The 18,393-nt window shown below is 31.1% G+C and overlaps 2 long non-coding RNA genes across 4 annotated transcripts; one reads left to right on the top strand and one right to left on the bottom strand.

Moving 5' to 3' along the window:
• Window positions 1–3,267: 3,267 nt before the first annotated feature.
• On the top strand, window positions 3,268–4,695 carry LOC141710485 (uncharacterized). 3 transcript variants are annotated; one of them, XR_012570948.1, is made up of 7 exons: window positions 3,268–3,455; window positions 3,616–3,687; window positions 3,766–3,837; window positions 4,001–4,072; window positions 4,144–4,215; window positions 4,518–4,589; window positions 4,666–4,695. It is a non-coding gene; the product is annotated as an uncharacterized LOC141710485 (long non-coding RNA). The 3 variants fall into 3 exon arrangements; XR_012570947.1 differs by having other exon boundaries at window positions 3,269–3,477; XR_012570946.1 differs by lacking the exon at window positions 3,268–3,455 and having other exon boundaries at window positions 3,514–3,687.
• Window positions 4,696–12,209: 7,514 nt separating this feature from the next.
• Window positions 12,210–13,271, bottom strand: LOC141710484 (uncharacterized). Its single transcript, XR_012570945.1, has 4 exons — window positions 13,195–13,271; window positions 12,968–13,014; window positions 12,450–12,669; window positions 12,210–12,333 (listed from the first exon to the last, which is right to left on the bottom strand). It is a non-coding gene; the product is annotated as an uncharacterized LOC141710484 (long non-coding RNA).
• Between the last annotated feature and the right edge of the window lie 5,122 nt (window positions 13,272–18,393).

Raw genomic sequence — 18,393 nt, 5'->3', positions numbered from 1 at the left:
TTTCTCCATGCAATGCACGAACATTTTACTTTTTATTTAACAATTGTTCATTAATTTAAAATAGTAAAAAAATTATATTAAATTTTAAACAAACAAAAAAATTACTGAGTTTCATTTCATTTTATTTCGGCTCTATCTTGAGTTTTGTACATCAGATTTTTACGATATACAGCTCATGCGAATCTCACGAATTAATGTTTAATTCAGTGATGGTTTATAAATTTTGTTCAACAAATATGATCTAGAATTTGAAGAAAATAGTAATTACGAATTTTGCATTATTATTATATTCAGTTTAGAATACCTACTTATTTTTTATTTAAATCATTGAAAGGGTAGGATATTCTATTTAATATAAAATACCTACTTATCGTTGGTTATAAAATTTTCATTTATTTTAAATCTAACGGTCATGATCAATTTTTTTAAAGATATAACGATCCATAATAAATTGATAGTAAATGGACAATAACTATCAAAAATCTGGATAAGATCCATTTTATGCATATCATATAATAAGGACCTATGTTTTACATTATTATACATTCTTTTTATCGAATATACATTATTATCCATGATTCTAAAGATTCCCGATTTTATCGATTAATTCTCGAAAAGGCACGATACCGATTCGATTTTTGAAATCCGATTAATATTTATGTATTTTTCTTAATCGGTAATATAGAATTTTAATTAAACATAAATAATGATAATTATATAATATGATAAATGTGTATTAACTTATAAATTACTACTAAAATAAGGATATTAAAACTAAATATAATTTAAAATATAAAGTGCATCTGATTAATCCCAGATCTCCGATAAATTCTAATCGGTACCTCGACCGATATCTTTCGATTACCGAATTTTATAACATTGATATTATATTAGTTTTGCAACAATGTAGTTTAGTGACAATTTTTAAGAGATATTTTGTTAGATATTTTTGAATAAATACTTTTTAATAAAAATAAATTTCTTATATATTTTTCTCAATTATAATATTAAATATTTTCTTATTAATAATTTTTATATTAATATTTCAGTTTCATATCTTGAGCTTTTAATCATATTTATATATTAATTTAATAGGCCAAATAAATAATATACGTTTTTATTGTTTTTGTTCAAATATTGTGTGGAAGATACTTGAGTTGTTGAGTAGAAGAGATTTACAAATCATATTTTGATATGTTCATATAGACTTCTCTTTCTTTCATTTTCCTGTTTTTAATTATATTTTTAGGGGATTTTTCATAAATATACTAAAAAAAGAAAAGTTTTGCAAAAATAATTACAGTTTTTAAAAGTATTTGCAAATCTACGTTAATAAACAATTTATATTGCACAAATACGACAACAATACAAGAAGATAAAAAATTAGAAAATTGGACTTCCTCCGTACACTTCGTTCCACAATTTCTTCATCATCAACAATCTGCAACTTTCTTTTTCGTCAACAAACATCATAGATTTTTTCGATTATGTACATATTCATAGAGAAGACAAACATAAAAATCAATTGATAATTTATCTGGACTTCATCATTGATATCGAAAGTCAAACTATTTCTTCAAATTTATTCAAATCGTAGAAAGGTAACTTCTAATTACTGATTTTATATGAAAATTGTAGATATACTTGTTTTGTATTATGAAAGGATTATGAAGTTTATTGTTGAGTTTGAGCAATTGATTATTTTAGTTGTATAAGAGGTTTTTGATTTTCAATATGATTGAGTTATTAAGTTGCATACATTTGAATAATGTAACAAATTTCTTTAATTAGATTATGTTTTTAAGTGTCTAAGCTAAATGATGTTTCATTTTAGCTTTTTTTTGTTGCGATTGATGTGTCTAGAAAAGTAGTTATTCAGTTCTTAAATAAGTTGCATAATTTTAAAAAGAAAGTGTAAAAGTAATTCATTAATTTATGGTTGCGAAAGGATCATCTAGATGCCCTTGTAATTTACGAGGTTCAGGTTTCAATTTTATTGTTAAAGGATTTGTGAATTCAGTCGTTAGGTTGCACTACAAGAAAACTGTCAATAGACATCACACATTAGACATCGGTTAGGTTTGCCACTGATGTTAAAAGAATTTATAATATCACCCCGTGTTTTTATGATGTCTATGTTGTTTTAAAACATCGGTTCTTTTAAAACTGGTGTCTAAAGTTCCAAAAAAAAATTCACTCCCCGCCCACTTTATTTTTGTTTCCGCCTTAGCCAAATAAATTTCCCCCCTTAGCAAATATTCTTCCCCCCTTTTTGTTTTTCCCCACGAGACACATAAGCTCTCTCTCTCATCCGACTCTCTCGCCCCGACTCTCTCACCCCACCATCATCATCTCCACCACTCACCACCCCCACTCACCAACATCACCGCCGCTCTGCTCACCACCATCATCTCCACCACTCACCACCATCATCTCCACCATCTCTCTCCATTTTTCTATGCTAAGCTCGTAAGAGGATAAGCCTGAATTATGATCTTCTCTACTTGGTTATCATTTTAGAAACTCGAATTGGTAAGTGAATTTACTATGTTATTTTGAAATAGGATATTCTCTGTGAGTAGTTTTCAATTGGGGTTTTTTAAAATCGAAACCCTGAATTTTTAATTTTGGTTTTTTTTTTAAATTGTAACCCTAATTTACTTATTTGAATATGTTTAATAGAATTGACGTTGCCGGAGATGATATTAGTATTAGTACATCACTGCCTCTTGTTATTTATCTGTTGCTTCAAATTTTATATCTGATGATGAGCTTTAGATTTACTAGAATAATTTTGATTGGTTGCATAAAAAAGGAACTACATATGTATGTGATAGTTAAAGTACATGTGAAAGAAAACTGATACAATCTATGATCTTTTTGTTTATTTTAGTTTTATATTATGACCTTTTACTTGCCTTTTAGTTTGGATCTAGAGGAATGAACATCTAAAAGCTTGTTTGTGCTCGTCTGCTGGATCTTTCCTGTAAAATGTTGTCACTGATTAATGATTTATCACATATTTATGTTCGAAATAGCTCATGTTGCTTTAATTTTGTGAAAAGTTGAAACAGATGTATGTGCCATGCTCTGTAGTTGACAAAACAAAAATTTTGTTGAACACTATGACCTGGTTTAGTTTTGGTTGAGTCTTGTATGTGTCTAAAAATAACATGTTGTTAGTTAAAACTTAAATATGGATACTACTTTCAGTATTTTGATTTCTGTATTATTGTAGCAATGATTCTGTATTGGCTGCTAAGAACTTGATGCTTATTAACAGGATTCGCGGGGATGAATGATGTGGGAAACTTCAGATCTTATAATAAGACTAATACATGATTAAGCTCCCCAATGAATAGGTTTGGTGATCATGTGAATTTCTCATCTGGGCCTTCTTCTCACTCGAGGTTCATGCCTCTGAGTCCTCGGAGGAACCATTCCCAGAGCTTTTGGTCAGCTTCGCGTTGTCTTTCTGTATGGTTTTGTTGTGTTGCTTGTTAATTTCTTGTCTGCATTTTTTTGTGCAGTGTAGTGAACTAAACATATCTTTAAATTAAGCTTCCTAGCATGACCTCTTAGAGTTGTAGTAAATTAGAACTCTCCTTTCTGCAGATCCCTTTTGGGGAATCGTATCCAAGGTTCGATTCCTCAGGAACTAGCCAACATCGCTACTCTTCAGGAGCTGTAAGTGAAAATGTGATCTATATGACTTGGATTTCAAGTATAACCTTTGGTTGACTTAATCTGAGCTGAACTTTTCAGGTTTTTGGAAGATAATCTACTTGAAGGGCCTATTCCTCGAAACTTTGGAAGTTTGATTGGCTTGAGGAGATTGTAAGAATTATAATTACATGCCTAAAGGGTTCTTCATGGAGGGCTTTTATTTATTACATAATGTGTTCACATTTTTATCATAATTAAAACATAATTACATGATGCTTTAACACTTCTATCATTATTTATCTATTGATGGAAATCTTGCAAACAATCTTCACAGCGTTGTTTCTGCAAATAAATTAAATGGAACAATACCAGAAACATTTGGCAACCTGAGGAATCTAGAGGATTTGTAAGTACTACTTCATCTATACTGTATATTTCTAAGTTTAACAGAGTCTTAAAATTAACTACTCCTTGCAGTAGGATAGATGGGAATGATTTCTCTGGGAAGATACCCGATTTCATTGGAAACTGGACAAATATGACAAGACTGTGAGTAATTTTGGTCGATTATGCTTCAGTTTGGTTCTACTTGGTTGTTAGTACATATTCTAGAAACTACGGTTACATATACCTCTCAATAAACTTCAAATTTTGTGCAGGGACTTGCAGGGAATAGGACTGGAGGGTCCAATTCCTTTGAGCATCTCCCGTCTGAGAAATCTAATAGAACTGTAAGAACTGCTCAAATATCTAGCCAATGTTTAATACCTTCATGACTTTCTATCATTGTAGTTGATTTTTGGTTTGGACTTTTGAGATCAGTTGATTACTTCTATGCTTTCTGTTGATAGGAGGATATCTGATCTGACTGGAAGAAAATCGACTATCCCAGATTTAAAAGATATGCAATCCTTGCATGTGCTGTAAGTCGTACATAAATTTTGTCTGATGCAGATGTGTTTCCCTGAAAAAATTAGTTAACATTTCTTTCTTTTGCAGGATATTAAGAAATTGCTTGATCAATGGTGCAATTCCAGAATACTTTGGAGTACTTGGTCAACTAAAAACCCTGTAAGCTAACTTTTATTATTGCTCAATCCGGAACTAATTTCTGGTAATGGAGTTCCTCACAATGTATGTCTGTGCATGCGCGTGTGAGGGATTACAATGTACTATATATGTTTTCACAGATGCATTAGTCGATACAAGCACACAACAGAGACCTATATTTTTAAGTATTACTATGTAGAATTCATTAGCACATTCAGAGACTCTCCTTATAATAATTTAGTTACACTATTCTATCTATGCATATAAAGAAGAACATTATAAATTATGAGGGTACTTCTGGATTTTCAAAAGTATTGTTCTACTTTTACAGTTAGGTCCTAAAAATTAGCTTTATATGCTTGTGTAGCGTGTGATGTGCCATGTTGAATGCAAAAACCTGCAGAAACATGTATGCTAGGAAATATATCAAAATTTAATCATTTTGAGTTTTATTTTATTTGTTTGCAGAGATCTGAGCTTTAATCGGTTGACTGGCCAAATACCAGATTCAATGGCGCTCTTAAACGACCTTAGTATACAATATCTGTATGTGAATTTATTTCAAATACTTATTATAAGAAATTATTACCTTCCAGGAACACATGCAACTAACTCGGATAGCTGGACTTGCATAATTTATCTTCTTTCCTATACATGTTTACTTTAGCCTCTATGTAATTTGCAAAATAATGTACTCAGAAGTGTGACACCAACTTGTAATCGAATGTAGGTATCTGAATCACAATTCATTGACTGGAGAGATACCAAGTTGGATTTCTGGCAGCAAAGAAAATTTGTTAGTTCTTTACACAGCTTTCAGTTCAATATATCATCTAGATTTAGAGAAACCACATGCCAGGATGGATCATTATTAAGTTCCATGTTTATCGTATTCACAAATTTCATAATTGTATTGGCTGCAGTGATGTATCTTACAACAATTTTTCACGGATAGCTGAATATAACTGCCAGCCATCTAATGTGTAGGTTTCTTCCTGCTTCATATACTCTATAAACTAAATATCAATATTTTTTTAAATTCCTTTTGTATCTTTTACAAGAATCTTGTATCCAGCATGTCATCTTCAAATAACAATTCGTAAGTTTCTATAGATATGATATCTACTAGTTTTTTATAAGCACGCCATGAACTAGCTTAGTTTATTTTGTAGAGTTGCTTGGTGCTTAAAGAAAGATCTTCCCTGCTCCCGAAAACCTCAATGTAAGTGCAACAACAATCTTACTCTTCAACTATGATGTCGAGTTGCTTCCAAATCAAGATCACCTCCATATTCTGAGACAAAGAGCTATTGTGAAACCCGCAGATTACTCACTTTTATCCACTGTGGAGGGACTACAACGGAGTGGGAGTCATGGACTGGATATAGCTGCTCTATTACAAAGTCCTCAAGCATCAAAGTAAAGTTGTTGCAAAACCAGCTTACTAGTGCGCACAACTTTGTATCATAACAGGGGGAACTAGTGTGACTCTTGATTTGGTTGATTTGATCTTGCTGAAAATCTTGTAAATATTTCATCAAATAATCTTTGTAGTTTGCACTGGCAGTGTAGAATTTCAAATATATATTAATTCTCAGATCTTCCAATTGCAGCATTTAACTTCAAAAATAAAAATAGTGCTGAAATACTGAGATGCAAACACGTATTTTAATGAATTAATACTGATGTCAAAAAACAATTGTACATCACTTTTAATGAATAAATACTGATATCTCAAAAATAATTATACATTACTTTTAAAGAAGAAAAACTGATGTCAAAAAAGTTAATGTACATCATTTTTGATAAAAAAAACTGATGTCAAAGATAGACATATTCAAGTGTAAATTGAACAGACATCACTTTGTTTGGCATATAATTGATGTTTATGTGCAACTATAGACATCGCATTTTACTGAATAAATCGATGTTTAATATCTGATTTTACATCACCTAAAAGAAAATATATGATGTCTATGTGGTAAAAAACATAACTCATTATATGTTTAATCTGTTGTAATAAGTGTAATTTATTTATTAAATTATTTATTTCTAACATTTTTTGTAAAAAAACAATGCATGAACATCAGTTTTTTTTTAGAAACGATGTCTAAGCTAGTAAAGACATCGGGTTATGGCCGATGTCTAGAATAGACATCACCGACATCAACATCGGTTGCCAGACAGCATAGACATCGGTCAAAAACCGATGTCTATGGACTTTTTTCTTGTAGTGTTGCACAATTTTGAATAGTTAACTAGAACTATTTTATTGGTTTATCTTTTTAAAAATTACATCGAGAGGTTCTTGCAATTTAGGAAGTTCAGGTTGCAACAATCTTGTCAAAACATTTGTGTACTCAGTCACTAGGTTGCGAACTTTGCAATAATTAACTTAAACTATTGTATTTGTTATGGTTGAGGAAAATCGAGAGCTCCTTGCAGTTTAGGAGGATCGGTTTGCAATGATCTTGTCATTTGTTAAAGCATTTCTGTCATCAGTTATATGTTGTATAACTTTAAAAAAATTATTCCAAAAAAGGAATTAATTTGTACTTGCAAAAATTACATGGAGATCCATTTTATGAAGTTTAGGTTGCAGTTAAAGTTTCTAAGCATGTAATGTATTTACTTGCTACATTTTGATACTTTTTAAAAATAAGTCAAATTGGTGCATTAGTTGATGCTTAAAACACCTCATCTAGATGTACTTTAATTTAAGGAATTACATGCAGCAATACATGTTGAACAATGTGATGAATTTGTTTATGTCCGAAAAATACATGGTTTACCCCGTTTTTTCAATTTATGACTTTGCTAATGCAATTGATTCTGGAAAAATGTTCTGTATTAAGTTGCATATATTTTTAAAAAGCCTAGATGTTATTTTTTTCCTGCATTTTAGCAGTTTGTGATTGCAATTGATATCTTCAACTATGTTATATATGAATTGATAAATTCCTATAAATTATGTCACCTAACATGTTCTTTGGTTGTGTAATTTTCATTGTTAGGCATGTTCTCCTTTCACAATTTTTGACGATCTTTAATGACTATTCTATAAAGAGCTCAAGATAAGGGAAACGGACTTCAACACATACCCTTTGTGAATAATAATTGAAAACTCGGTTATGGAACTATCAGCTACCATCTTTAATAGTGAAAGGATAACAAATATTGACGTGTTGATATTCAAATTTAATAGGTTATACCATCAAACGCAACAAATGATATCAGTGATGAAGTAAATACCATAATGATTGGAGATTAAGTGGATTACGCAGACCTAATTTTAATAGAAATACTACAAATACCAACTGAAACAACAGTAGAAGAAGATATTATACATCACAAGAAAGACGAGGTGATCATTGACAAACACCATCGAGATTTATCAAAATTTCAGATTTATGAAGCCAAGGAAACACCAATTGGCATAAAATAGTTGTTTCATGTTGTATAACACAAATTCAGTTTTGGCTTCATTTTTATTTGAATAAGAAATATGATTAAAAGGTTTATGAAAGCATTTGTACTATACCATCTTGTGATAGATCTACATATTGAACTCTTTATGCAACCTTATGTACATGATTCAACTCTCAATGCAACCACAGAAGCAACATTGCATATAATGTTTGTGACATTATTTATGCAACCACTTATGTAACTCTCAATGCAACCTCTCCATAAACTCTAAGTCTAATAAAAAAGCATGCATGATAAACAACCTAATGTGATAGATTTTGATATTAAACATATTATACAACCTTATACACATGATATTCAACCTAGATTGCAACCACATATGCAATTACAAAATGTTTAAAATTTAATATGTAAACATATTATGAAACTCAATGTTGAGCATAAAATGTTTGAATTGTAGGGTTTAGGGTTAAATTAAAAATTATAAAATCGTTGTACGTTATATTACAGTCTTATAAAAGTTTCTAAAACCCAGTAGGGGATTATTGAACTCTAAATATTAAAAAACTATTAAATTATGGTCCAAGATGAATTATAATTTGGTTCTAAATTTGATTTAAGATTCATCTGAAATTGCTCTTGGTCATATTACTTACATCGAAGATTTTGGTGTATTCAATAGTTAGGTTGTGCATTTTCTAAAACTTATTTCAAACTAGTTCACTAACTTACGGTTGCGACAGTATCATTGAGAGATCTTATGAGCAACTATGAGCAACTAAGCAACTGCATATACAAATCAAATAAATCTCAAATTCAACTAGAAACCTTATCTGCAACTACATTTGTAACTCAAATAAATCCAAAATTCAACTACCGGTGCAACTCATATAAATACGAAACTATAAACCCATTATTCAACTACAAATACAACTCAAAGAAATCTCAACCAGATACCTCAATTACATTTGCAACTCAAAGAAATCTCAAATGCAACACATTTCATATTATGTTGTTATAAAAAGCAAGATACAATGTTATTTGTAACTTTTTATGAAACTACTTATGCAATCCTAAATATAACATGTTTAATGCAACCTTATATACATGTTTTAAACCTAGAATTCAACAACATATGCAACTATAAAAATTACAAGATTATTAATATCTAATATAACCATTATGTAACTCTAAATGTAATCTCACCATAACTGTAAATTAACTTTATAGAAATAATTTAAACCTAGATTTCAACCACCTATGCAACTTTAAAAATTAAAAATTTACCTAATACATAAATTATGTAACTTTAGATGTAACCGCAAATGTTACAGTCTTACTCAAGCTTCTAAAACCCAATTATGGAATTGGTGAACCTCTAAACAATTACTCAAATGTTATTGTGATCAGTGTTGATATACTTGGGGTATGTATGATCAGACATAAAAATAGCATTGATGAAAAAAACATAACTTAAAGATGCTAACTAATTGCTCTGACGAGGCCATTGGTTATGATTTTGATGATGATCATTATCATAGGTACTTTAACTAATCCCTATTTGTGTGCTTACTTATCAGTTACCGCATTGCATATCATTTTATTGTTTTAATACTTGGAACAATCAACTACTAATTATGGTTTTACCTATTTGACACTCTTGTTCATGGGAGATTACTGTATCAGAATCTGAAACGTGACCCTCTTCTAAGGAATCTTTTGCATAACATAACTTGTTATTGTGATCAGTGTTGAGATACTTGGCATAAACTGAAGTATCTCTTATCCAAAGGTAAAGATGAAGGTTGTATTTGCAACCATACCTACAACTGCTAGCAACCATATATGCAACCACAAATGCAAATTTGAAAAAATATGTTGAAAATTACATTTAGTTGCAAAATAAGTTGCAAGTGGTTGCAAATGACGGAAAATAAGTGCGCCTGCAGGGCCAATACTAATATCACAAAAGTAACCATGAAATCAACTAAAATCAGAGCAAAAATCGCCTGAACGCAACCAAAATCCATCCTCTTCAATCTTCCTCTTTCCACTTCCCGTCAATACCAAACCTCTTCTCCACTTTTTATCATCTCAAACATGCTCAAAGCATCTTCAAACCTCCTAACCTGAAAATACCCGATAACCATTGCATTCCAAAAAACAACATCTGTCACCTTTATACTCTCAGTCACTTTACTCACATCATCCATCAACTCACACTTTGCATTCATATCCACAATAGCATTCCCCACAAACACATCATGAGAAAGCCCACTCCGAAGCGCATACCCGTGAACCTCCTTCCATCTCCTCCACACTTTCTCAACCCCACAAGCAGGAAGAACATTAACAAGACTAACCACATCCACCATCACACCAAACTCCCCCTTCTCCCCACCTCTCAAACAACCTCAACACACCCTTAACATCCCCTACTCTACACGTACACAGCCACAATCGAATTCCATGAAACAACATCCTCAACCCCTATATGACACATATCATCAAATACCTTCCGCGCATCCCTCAAAACCCCACTCTTAAAATACATCATCGTAAGAACATTACAAACAAACACATTACACTCCACAAACCCTTTCTTAACCACAACCCATGAACGCAAAATCCCAAAAACCCATCCCCCTAATCTTAAAGTCTGCATTTAAATCACTAAGCACTACAAGGAAAATCGGCTCACACAACGGTTTTTGCCCGTTATCTGATACCCTGAAAAACCGTTGACTATTGAGCCGCCGTCTCTTACATGGATCAGACAACGGGAAAAAACTGTTGTGTGAATGAGCACAGACAACGACCAGAGTAGTAAACCTGTTGTGTTACATCCAGAATAGACAACGCATTCTTGTAACTTATATTGTAAACATCTGTATTAGTCAAGTGTTCTGGAAACGGTTGTGTAGTGTGTCCATAATAATATAAGAACAAAACAAGTAATACAACTCTTATTGTCCTCAAATGGTTGTTCTACAGATCAACACACAACACAAATGAATTAAATAGCTCTTGTAGTAAAATTCTACAGACAACACTTGCATTTTGTTTTGTGTTGTAGGAACTCTTCTCATACAAGATTTGTCCTATTTCTTGTGTTGTGTGATTTAGTTTCACACTTGTCTTTTAGTTTACAATGTGTTGAGTTAGTGTTTAAGATATGATTTTTTTTATAACAAATGGTGTTGTCTGAACATAATTAGTTTTATAGAGAAGGGTTTTTTATTCAGTTTGGTATTGTGCGAAAGTCAATATAACAAGCTTTTAGTTTTTGAAATTATTGTGTCAAACAAACTATAACAATGTTTTAACTGGATAACTTACGGGCTAAAATCCCCTCAGACAATGGTTTCCAAATGCAAAGCAAATAAAACAACATTGTAAAATTAATATGCCATCAAATTTAAAATCCAAAGAAAAACCATTGAGATTACAATCAAGTCATCACCATTACACTAGCAAACAACCAACCCTCCATTACTCCAGCAATCAACCAACCATCCATTACACCATTTCAACTAAAAACCAACTAAGTATAACCAAGTTCTATCTTAAGAAAAATAAGACCATTCGAGTACATGTACTTCGGGACTCTATATTGCTTGTTAAAACATATAAAAATGAAAAATCTGAGTTAACTTTCTTTAGAAATTCAGGTGACATTTACATGTGCAAACACACATGACGCTTTCTCTAGTATACGCACTAATATGCCAACTATAAATACCTTTTTTGCTCAACTATATCCAACTATATTTTCCAATGAATTTTTAGCTTTTGAATCCCCTGTAATAGGTTCATATCATCAATAAATTTTGATTTCCATGGCTTGAAGATTAATAATTGATTTTCCTGTGGTTGGCAGTTGTCCAAGACATTCTCGTGGTCTTTGCTCTCGGGTCTTATTTTGTCCGGCAAATTCCAATAGAGAAACAAAAATATTAAGCTCCTCGTGACTAAAACTTCCTCTCTTCATAAATTCAATTCCATGTATCAATTTATGCAAATAATAAAATACTTCAGGTTTAATTTAAAACAAAAAGTTCAAACCTAATGATCACTTTTACAAACTCCATTTTCTTCTAGCAGTTATCTTTGTACAGTTCACACAAGAATCTTCAATACACTCTTCAACGATACCAACTTGGCAATCTTTGGTTAGTCAAGTTCAACCTGCAAAAAAAGTATATGTTGTTGATACACGAGAGTTGTGTAAGCTTCTATTTTATTTTGTATTCACATAAGACAATTAATAAAGACCTCCACCAAATCACAAGATTCGACTACACCTTCTAACCCATCACTCACATCTTGTCTTCTATGTTCCTGGTGTGGATGTTGGCTTCCAACAAGTATCATCCTTTCTATTGAGACAATACCCCTACAACAGTTGCAACTCTAGATAACTTCTTTCCTCCTCTAGCAACAATCTATACATGGGCTTGGTTAAACATATCAACAAAGTTTATATAATCTCTCCGCATCCCATTCAAACTTGTTTACCAGGTACTACAAACAACCAATAGTTTGATAAAAATAGAACAAAGTTAAGATACATGCAATCTTGAATCATAGTACTTGCAAAACCAATAATTTCTTAAATCAATCATATAACTTTGTTTAGAATAGACAGCATGAAAATTTATTTAATCTGAAGCAAAAAATATTAATTAAAAGCAATAAAATCAAGATAAGAACAAATCATATATTAAAAGCATCCAAAAATCAAGAATCTATTGAAATAAAATATGTGAATTGAGCAATCATATAACTAAAATTTATCCAGCAGCTAAGAAAACATACATACACTGATAAGAGTGAGCAATCAAAAATTAATTAATATCATAGGACCACCTGCAAAATGGATGAAATAAAAATTGCAGTATAAAATTACATGACATAACAAATTAGTAGGTTTTTAATACTAATACATTAATTGAACATATGAGCTCCTTTAATAATATATGAAAAGAATATAAAACCCAAGGCAATGAAAATAAAATCATTTAAAAAAGAAATAAGACAAGTGTATACCTTTAACCCAAAAATCGAACTAGGGTTTGCGTTTGAAATCGAGCTTTTGAATAACTCGAGTTAGGGGTTAGTTTCTAAGATTTGAATTGGAGTTTGGGTTTGGATTTAGAGAGGTGAGAGGTTAGAGTAAATTGAGGTGTTAAAAATTAGGTTTTAATTACACAGATGGTGTGATGGAAAGAGAGGCCGCATAGGAAGTTCAAAGAGAGAGAACATGAGAGAAAGGGAGTTACAGCTTAGAGAGGGAGATGGACTACCATGTAAAGGGGAAATGAGTGAACAAAAGATGGGGAGATAGAGAGAGAGAGATCCATGAGAAGGGGGAGTTGGGACAGAAAGAATGGGGAGATGGAGAGAGAGAGTCAGTGATGAGAAGGGAGAGTTGGGAGAGAGAGAACAGGGAAAATAGAGGGGTGAGAGCAGACACCGATGAGAAGGAGATATAAACGGGGTTAACAAAATGGGGGGAGATATAAGGGGGAAATAAAATTTTCACTTGGGGGCAAACTAAAAATAGAGGAGATGGAATGAAAAAATGGCCTAAAAAGTGAAATTTGGGTGAAGGGGGAAATGAAAATTTAAACAAGGGGAAAATGAAAAAGTGGGGTTTAAGGTGAAATAGGGGTAAATAGATATTTTTTTATTTATATGTATTATTTTATAATTTTTTTACTTTATTTTATAAGAAGATAATCAAAATTAATATATCTTAACATCCGTATGGTTGGATCGTCGAAAAATTTATTTAAATAATCATTTTGTTAATGAGGAACGTGTCTAGTTTGAGAAAGTAGTACTTCAACTAGAATCTTCTTGTAAAGTTATGCAAGATATTTTTTTGAATTTATAAATTATTACATAAAATTTTATATTACATATTAATGTAATAAAATTCAATCTAACATTTTCATTAATTTATAATTCACTTAAACAAATATATATTAATATCCATATGGTTAGATATTAGAAAAAAATCATTTCAAAAAATTATTTTGTTAAGCAGGAACGAAATCCATTTTAGGAACTACCACTTTCACTACATTTTCGTTATAATTTCAAGAAAGATATATTTGAAAATTTTAAAATATTTTTTAAGTGAATAAAATCAATATATATTAACATCAACAGTTTAAGGAATATATATTAACAAAGTCAATAAAATATATGGCATTAAAAATAATTGTCTGAAAAATAAAATGTGTTGTCTTAACAAAAGTCACACAACAGTTTTTAATATAAAACAATTGTGGGATGTAATATCAACCAAATAAATAGTGCCAAATTCATACAACGGTTTATAACCAAAAAAGGTTATTTAAAAACAATGTCAATAACGGTTTCCAAGAAAAAAACCGTTGTTGAATCACACAACGGTATTTTTAAAAAGCCTGTTGTACATAGTTTATACGACAACGTCTGAGAAAAATCATTTTAAAAAATTAATCCTGTAAATCGGGAACGAGTCTCGTTGTCGGGAGGGGTACTTTTACCAGATGTTTCTAATCATGGCATGCAAAATGAATTTTAAATTTTTTAATAATTTGTTCTTATGACTAAAATCTATATATCTTAACATCCGTACGGTTGGATCGTCGAAAAATCATTTTAAAAAATTAATCCTGTAAATCGGGAACGAGTCTCGTTGTCGGGAGGGGTACTTTTACCAGATTTTTCTAATCCTGGCATGCAAATGAATTTCAAATTTTTTAATAATTTTTTCTTATGACTAAAATCGATATATCCTAACATCCGTACGGTTGGATCATCGAAAAATGCTTTTCAAAAATTAATCCTGTAAATCGGGAACGAGTCTCGTTGTCGAGATGGGTACTTTTACCAGATTTTTCTAATCCTGACATTCGAGATGAATTTCAAATTTTTTAATACTTTTTTCATGTGACTAAAATGAGATTTCTTAACATCCGTACGGTTGGATCGTCGAAAAATCATTTTAAAAAATTAATCCTGTAAATCGGGAACGAGTCTCGTTGTCGGGAGGGGTACTTTTACCAGATTTTTCTAATCCTGGCATGCAAAATGAATTTCAAATTTTTTAATAATTTTTTCTTATGACTAAAATCGATATATCCTAACATCCGTATGGTAGGATCGTCAAAAAATCATTTTAAAAAATTAATCCTGTAAATCGGGAACGAGTCTCGTTGTCGGGAGGGGTACTTTTACCAGATTTTTCTAATCCTGGCATGCAAAATGAATTTCAAATTTTTTAATACTTTTTTCATGTGAATAAAATCAGTATATCTTAACATCCGTACGGTTGGATTGTCGAAAAATCATTTTAAAAAATTAATCCTGTAAATCGGGAACGAGTCTCGTTGTCGGGAGGGGTACTTTTACCAAATTTTTCTAATCCTGGCATGCAAAATGAATTTCAAATTTTTTAATAATTTGTTCTTATGACTAAAATCGATATATCTTAACATCCGTACGGTTGGATCGTCGAAAAATCATTTTAAAAAATTAATCCTGTAAATCGGGAACGAGTCTCGTTGTCGGAAGGGGTACTTTTACCAGATTTTTCTAATCCTGACATGCAAAATGAATTTCAAATTTTTTAATAATTTTTTCTTATGACTAAAATCGATATATCCTAACATCCGTATGGTTGGATCGTCGAAAAATTATTTTAAAAAATTAATCCTGTAAATCGGGAACGAGTCTCATTGTCGGGAGGGGTACTTTTACCAGATTTTTCTAATCCTGACATGCAAAATGAATTTCAAATTTTTTAATAATTTTTTCTTATGACTAAAATCGATATATCCTAACATCCGTACGGTTGGATCGTCGAAAAATCATTTTAAAAAATTAATCCTGTAAATCGGGAACGAGTCTCGTTGTCGGGAGGGGTACTTTTACCAGATTTTTCTAATCCTGACATGCAAAATGTATTTCAAATTTTTTAATAATTTTTTCTTATGACAAAAATCGATATATCCTAATATCCGTACGGTTGGATCGTCGAAAAATTATTTTAAAAAATTAATCCTGTAAATCGGGAACGAGTCTCGTTGTCGGGAGGGGTACTTTTACCAGATTTTTCTAATCATGGCATGCAAAATGAATTTCAAATTTTTTAATAATTTTTTCTTATGACTAAAATCAATATATCCTAACATCCGTACGGTTCGATCGTTGAAAAATCATTTTAAAAAATTAATCCTGTAAATCGGGAACGAGTCTCGTTGTCGGGAGGGGTACTTTTACCAAATTTTTCTAATCTTGGCATGCAAAATGAATTTCAAATTTTTTAATAATTTATTCTTATAACTAAAATCGATATATCTTAACATTCGTACGGTTGGATCGTCGAAAAATCATTTTAAAAAATTAATCCTGTAAATCGGGAACGAGTCTCGTTGTTGGGAGGGATACTTTTACCAAATTTTTCTAATCCTGGCATGCAAAATGAATTTCAAATTTTTTAATAATTTGTTCTTATGACTAAAATCGATATATCTTAACATCCGTACGGTTGGATCGTCGAAAAATCATTTTAAAATATTAATCCTGTAAATCGGGAACGAGTCTCGTTGTCAGGAGGGGTACTTTTACCAGATTTTTCTAATCCTGACATTCGAGATGAATTTCAAATTTTTTAATACTTTTTTCATGAAACTAAAATGAGTATTTCTTAACATCCGTGCGGTTGGATCCTCTAAAAAATCATTAAAAAAATTTATCTTTTTCATTAGGTATGAAAAAAATCTAGTACGAGGCAACACCCAACGGTTTTTTTATGAAAAATTATTGTCTGAAATAAATTGTGACAACAGTTTTTTTGAAAAAAACCGTTGTCTTAGATGATCAACTTTTTTAAATCTTACGGCTGATATTAAATCTACTTTTAATCAACGGCTCTAATTACACCAACTCAACAATCCAAGTGAATGTTTTTTCCCCAATCACATGGTGTCACCTCATCACAAGCAACACTTCAGAAATTTCAAGAATCAGACTTACAGACAACGATTTTTTATGAAAAAAGGTTGTCTTAGATGAACATTGACAATATTTATTTGAACAAAAGTTGTTGTGTAAGCGTAGCAGCGTTTTTTAATCTAATGGCTGATAATAAATATACATTCAATCAACTGCTCTTATTACACCAACTCAGCAATCCAAGTGAATGTTTTTTCACCAATCACATGGTGCCACCTCATCACAAACAAGTGTGAAAAAATCTTTTAAAAAATTTATCTTGTTCATCGGGAACGAATCCCGTGTTGGGAAGAAGTGCTTTTACCAGATTTTTCTAATCCTGACATTCGAGATGAATTTGAAATTTTTTAATACTTTTTTCATGTGACTAAAATAAGTATATCTTAACATCCATACGGTTGGATCGTTGAAAAAATCATTTAAAAAAAATTATCTTGTTCATCGGGAACGAATTTCATGTTGGGAAGTAGTGCTTTTACCAGATTTTTCTAAACCTGACATTCGAGATGAATTTGAAATTTTTTAATACTTTTTTCATGTGACTAAAATAAGTATATCTTCACATCCGTACGGTTGGATCGCCAAAAAAATCATTTAAAAAATTTATCTTGTTCATCGGGAACGAATCCCGTGTTGGGAAGTAGTGATTTTACCAGATTTTTCTAATCTTGACATTCGAGATGAATTTGAAATTTTTTAATACTTTTTTCATTTGACTAAAATAAGTATTTCTTAACATCCGTACGGTTGGATCATCTAAAAAATCATTTTAAAAATTTATCTCTTTAATCGGGTATGGAAAAAAATCTAGTACGAGGCAACATCCAACAGTTTTCTTTGAAAAAGTCTTGTCTGAAATAAATAGTGACAACAGTTTTTTTGAAAAAAAACCGTTGTTTTAGATGATCAACTTTTTTAAATCCTACGACTGATATTAAATCTACTTTTAATCAACGGCTCTAATTACACCAACTCAACAATCCAAGTGAATGTTTTTTCACCAATCACATGGTGCCACCTCATCACAAGTAATGCTTCAGAAATTTCAAGAATCAGACTTACAGACAACGGTTTTCTATGAAAAAAGGTTGTCTTAGATGAACATTGACAACATTTATTTGAACAAAAGCTGTTGTGTAAACGTAACAGCGTTTTTTAATCTAATGGCTGATATTAAATATACTTTCAATCAACTGCTCTTATTACACCAACTCAGCAATCCAAGTGAATGTTTTT

This window comes from Apium graveolens, chromosome 3, assembly GCF_009905375.1.
Source record: "Apium graveolens cultivar Ventura chromosome 3, ASM990537v1, whole genome shotgun sequence".
Classification (NCBI taxonomy): domain Eukaryota; kingdom Viridiplantae; phylum Streptophyta; class Magnoliopsida; order Apiales; family Apiaceae; genus Apium; species Apium graveolens.
The sequence above is the reverse complement of the archived record's forward strand: the minus strand, read 5'-3'. Positions and strand labels throughout refer to the sequence as shown.